Source organism: Hyla sarda, chromosome 12 (assembly GCF_029499605.1).
Source record: "Hyla sarda isolate aHylSar1 chromosome 12, aHylSar1.hap1, whole genome shotgun sequence".
NCBI lineage: Eukaryota > Metazoa > Chordata > Amphibia > Anura > Hylidae > Hyla > Hyla sarda.
In genome coordinates, this window is record NC_079200.1 from 22091282 (window position 1) to 22097281 (window position 6000).

Genomic DNA, 6000 nt, shown 5'->3' on the forward strand with positions numbered 1-6000 from the left:
CCTCTGAGAGAAATGCAAAAAACTAAAGGTGCTTTCACACCACATTTTCAGCCTATGGCTGCCGGCTCCGGCTGGGGGAGGGGAAAACCGTGCGCTCCCGTACCCCAGCTAAACCGACACTGAAAACCAATGACTTTAGGTTTTGTGACCAGACCTAAAACCGTAGTATACTTCGGTCCGGTCATTAAAGTCAATGGATTTCGGCGCCGGTATGTGCCTACAGGTCTTAGGACACATTACTACACTGATTTAAGACTTTACTTATTTATTGTTTTAACTTTCTTACTAATGACAGTAACGCTTTAAGGTCCATAATGAATATTGAATTGTAAGGAAAAATAAATGAAAGAGACCGTGCTCCAAATACAAATAGTTTATTTATTAAAATATAAACAAACAGTATATGTCTTATTCATTAATGTCCCATCACAGGGCCCTTGTGAATGGGATAAATTAATAGCATAAAATCAGTTTAGAGCAAACACCACACTGTTATAAAATAAATCTGTTAATGTATTATACATGTACTGCTGGTTTGCATACAATTGCCTACAAATGAATGATCCAAACTCCGCTATTCCAATTTCAATAATAATGTTGGTACAAATCGATTAAAGCTACACCATCCGGCATTCAGTAATCTGACAGATCTCAGACAATCCCATAGAAATAGACATCGGAAGAGACTGCAAACGTGCTTGTTAGATCTCTATACTCTGACCGGATATAATTTGTGTAGAAGTAGTAAAAGAAAAGGCCCAGAGGAGGCGCCTTGTGAGTTACCCTAAAAAAAACTATAAAACAGCCCCACAGATGTGGGGGCAGATGCAGAGTCTATATATTTGCCGCTCACCTGGAGCGTATAGTATATACGCATATCACCTCATGCAGAGGTACAGTAGATAGGGGATCCCATGCAAGCCCGCAGGTCTCAGGATGGAACCAAATGGAAATCCTGAAGTAGAACTAGGTATAGCAAAGTGAAAATGACCTCCATATAGGCGCCCAGGTATCCAAGGAAACGTCACAACCAGGTCATGGGAGTGAATTCAAGCTTCAAGTTTATTGAGTTACAGCACAATGATTCAGGGTATACAAACCCCTTCATCAGATGTGCAGATTAATCTAATTGTCAGATGGATCTAATTGTCAGGGAAGAAACAAACAGTAAATGTTCTGAGAGTGTTTTAACAGATGGTACACTGTACCTCTCACCCACGGGACCTCGATCTTGTTGGCAAGGGCCTGGCAGGGCCTGTACGGGTCCAAAACAGCTTACGGTGCAAACTGTGTGTCTGTAGTTGGGAGATCTCAAGACTGGTGAGCCGAAGCGGCATCTTACGTCAGACTAATGTCCGCATCCAGGTGGAAGAGGTAAGCGGGGAACTCAGTCAGATCAGCCGAAGAGATGGAACAAGTTGTTGGAGCAGAGTTGGAGCTTAGGGCGTCTCAATAACACAGTGTGGATACATCTTAGATGCTCATTCAGACTGGATTAGACGCGTTTCAGGGTACTGTCTGCATAAATTGTTGATCCCTTTCTCAGTAGTTGTGTTTATTTATTTTAGGCTTGAGCTTTTCTAGAAATATGAGCTTTGGTGAAGCTGTATCTTAATCAAGAGAACCCCTCCCAATTGTTTAGCATACCCTTGTTTGGGATTAGCAATAGGTTTGTGTACAGCAAATTTATGAGATCTTTTACCATCATAGACCCCTATCCAAAGAATAGAGGATATATTTCTGATCACAGAAGGACTGACCACTGGGACACCCCTGCAATCTTGAGAATTGGTTTTCCAATTAGGACTCGAAATGAGGAGACAATGTGCAGACCGTCACTCCATTCATTGTCTTTGGGAGTGCTGAAGATAGCTTTCTACAGTGCTCGGCTGTCTTTGAAGGGGTACTCCACTCCTAGACATCTTATCCCCTATCGAAAGGATAGGGGATAAGATGTCTGATCGGAGGGGTCCTGCCGCTGGGGACCCCCATGATCTTCATGCTGCACCCGGCGTTCGCTTAGATCGTTGAGCACAGTGACGGAGGCTCGTGACGTCACAGCGCTGTGCCTCGCTCGTGACGTCATGGTCACGTCCCCTCAATGCAAGTCTATGGGAGGGGTCGTGACGGCCGTCACGCCCCCTCCCATAGACTTGCATTGAGGCGGTGTGGCCGTGACATCACGAGTGGGGCGTGACCATGACATCACGAGCCTCCGCCCCACATCACCAGTCATCCGGCACAGACCGAAGTTCGCTCCGTTCACTGGTGTCTGAGGTGCCAGTGGCGGGACACCCACGATCAGACATCCTTTGGAAAGGGGATAAGTTTTGTAGGGGCAGAATACCCCTTTAACACCCCATAGACAATGAATGGAGCAGTATTGAGTCTACGCGTTGCCTTTCCATTCAGTGTCCTTGGTGGTAAAACCACTTTAAGTGCCATGATTGCTGGTTTGTTCATGCGGCCCATTAAAATAATCGGCCCGTTTAAAAAACAAAACAAACCCAGCATGGTGCTTAGTATTGGAAGATTATTTGGCATCCATTTAAGACAATTTACGCCATTTGAGTAACATTGTAATTGATGCACCACACATGGTTAAGCAGGTTACCAGCAGCAATGCTTCTCTGATCAGGCGCCTGTGAGGTGACCCGAAAACGAAAACAGGATTGTCTGAGTTTCACCTAATTGAAATGTTTATCCTTGGCAGGTTTCGCATGACTCAGGATGCCCATGCACCTTAGATAGCTATCAGCTGAATGCTCTTTGGCCGAGAGCTTTTCCTACCCCACAGACATGTATGACTCACTTTTAGCAGACTTTTATTTGGCAGGGGCTTATCTCCCGCAGGAACAAACAATTGCTCATATTGAATTTTAGCATGCGTTATGCTACTCTCCCTGGGAATTAGGGGAGAATCAGCACACCCTTACACCAGTGGTGTATCTAGAATACAATGGGCTCTGGGGCAAAATCTGGACTTAGGCCCCACCCACAACTGCTTTGCTAGCATACACAAAGTTTAGTAAACCCCCCAAACATAAAGACAAAACACAATAGCAGTACGTAGTATCACTGAATAATATGCTGTCACCTGATAATACTGCCACATCATTACCAACACATAGTGAGCGAATAATATGCTGTTGTGGTGAGGGTGTGATGAGGGCAGATGGAATTACCCTAGGAGCAGATTGGAATAACATCTTGTGTTCGTGACGCCAGGGTGTGGTTTATCCTCTACACCACCCAAAGGTATACCACTGGATCCTGGGCTAGGTACGGGGGCAAATAATGACTCTGACGCAAAGTTACAGAACAATGGCAGCTTTACTGAGTCAGACAGATGTAACAGTCTATACAGCTTGGCTAGGCCCAAGGAGGTGACCAGTGACTTCAGAGACCACAGGGTTTGCTGGGACTCATAGTGGACTTGGACAATTTGATGACGCTGACTTGAGACAGACTTGACTTGGACTGACTTGAGTGAGACTGACTATGAAAGGCTTCACCCTGTTTGTAGCTTACCAGGTTTTGACTTTCACTTGTGGGGCAGTAGACTTGTGGATCCATGGCTGTGTGGTAGATTTTGGGCCTTCTTAGGACACCAGACACTCTCTCAGGACTTGACCTCACTGTAACTCAGCAAAGTATCAAAGAGAAAGAGGAAGCTCGACCCAGGGCTTATATGTGGGAAACTTTGGAGGGGTCTCATAGGTGACTCTGTAGGTCACATGGCACATGGTCACTGGTACCTTCCCTGGTTACAATTACATGACAACAATACTTAAAGGCATACAACAATATATGTACATTACACTAAATAGCATAGGCACTTAAGATGATACATAAGACACAAGTGCAGGGGGGGCAGAGGTCACTGATATGGAGTCTGCCTGACAGGGTAGCAAGCATACAGGGGTGCAACTCCTGTACTGGGCCACCACACTGTCATCAAATAATACTGTCACACCATTACTACCATAGTGACTATATAATATGTTAGACTCACTGCAGACGACAGGTGCCCAGGGAGTAGTAGATCAGTAACACCACGGTAATCTGGAGCAGATGATGTAGTGGATCCGCTGGTCCTGTGAGGCAGATGATGCTGGCCGTGCCAGGGAGCGGAGTCTAAGGTGCCGCTGGTTTTCACCAGAGCCTGCCGCAAAGTGGGTTGGACTTGCTGCGGCAGGCGGCACCAAGGTTGTTACCACTGGCACGATCACACAGGCAGCTGAGGAGAAGCGTGGCACAGAAGGAATAGGCAGGATGTAGTCAGGCTGGCTAGAGGTCAGGGCAGGCGGCACAGGAGCATAGTTGGTAGGGAAACAGTAGGTCAATAGGCTGGCGGCTAGGAACACGGTAAGGTCAAGGAATACTAAGGTCTGGTACACGGCAAGGAAACACTAAGACTACTTTCTCTAAAGTGCAAGGGAAACAAAGATCCAACAAGGGTAAAGGGAGGTGCTAAAACTTATAACAGTGGTGCAGGTGTGAAGCTAATTACGGGTGCACTGGCCCTTTAAATTTCAAAGCTCCGGTGCGCGTGCTAGGAGGTGGGGGCACGCGCGCCGGAGCTGAGGGACAGAGATCGGGGACGGAGGTGAGTGACAGGATGTGAATCCCAGCCCTGCCGGTGGCCGACATGCAGGAAGAGGTGTGCTCATGGCCGGTATGTCCGGCCGGAGCGCCGTGTATTACATAATACCAGCATTCTGTTACTAAATAAAAAACACTATATACAGACCAATTTTCCTCCATACAGTGACCATATACTGTATACTGTGAAAGAAACAAAACAAAATAAAAAAAAACTAATATTGGTTAGTGTCGATATTCGTGATAAAAATTGGCTATTCAAATATTCGTGCTCAACACTACTTGTGTCTCCAGAATCTGCTGGACAAGCATCTGTGGAAGTCATGGGGCGGAGAGCCAATGGGTCTCTGCTCCATAATGGAATTGAGCTGTTTCTGTGTCCTGGAGATCCATGGCTGGTCCCACTTCTCATATGGGCCTGACAGCATTTGCGGCAAAATCAGCAAAATCTTGTGACCATGGGGTGATATTTACCTTTTATTTGTACCTTGCCTTCTCATGATATGTTATCCTGAGTGGATTTTTTGTGTGTGCCATGAATGTGTATTTTCAATAAAGAAATATATATATATATATATATATATATATATATATATATATATATATTTTTTTTTTTTTTTTTTTTCTAATAGTACACAGAGAAAGGAATTGGGATGGATTGGAAGCCTTTATTTATTGTTGGTGGATGAATATCAGTAGTAGTTGTAGTGGTAGAAGTAGTAGTTATAGCAGTATTGGTAGTAGAAGCAATAGCAGTAGCAGTATTAGTAGAATTAGTAGTAATAGCAGTAGCAGTACTAGTAGAAGTAGTAGTAATAGCAGTAGCAGTACTAGTAGAAGTAGTAGTAATAGCAGTAGCAGTACTAGTAGAAGTAGTAGCAATAGCAGTAGCAGTACTAGTAGAATTAGTAGTTATAGAAGTAGCAGTACTAGTAGAAGTAGTAGCAATAGCAGTAGAAGTACTAGTAGAATTAGTAGTAATAGCAGTAGCAGTAAAAGTAGAAGTAGAAGCAATAGCAGTAGAAGTACTAGTAGAAGTAGTAGTTATAGCAGAATTGGTAGTAGAAACAATAGCAGTAGCATTATTAATAGAATCAGTAGTAATAGCAGTAGCAGTACTAGTAGAAGTAGTAGTAATAGCAGTAGCAGTACTAGTAGAAGTAGTAGCAATAGCAGCAGCAGTACTAGTAGAATTAGTAGTAATAGCAGTAGCAGTACTAGTAGAAGTAGTAGCAATAGCAGCAGCAGTACTAGTAGAATTAGTAGTAATAGCAGTAGCAGTACTAGTAGAAGTAGTAGCAATAGCAGTCGAAGTGCTAGTAGAATTAGTAGTAAAAGCAGTAGCAGTACTAGTAGAAGTAGTAGCAATAGCAGTAGAAGTACTAGTAGAATTAG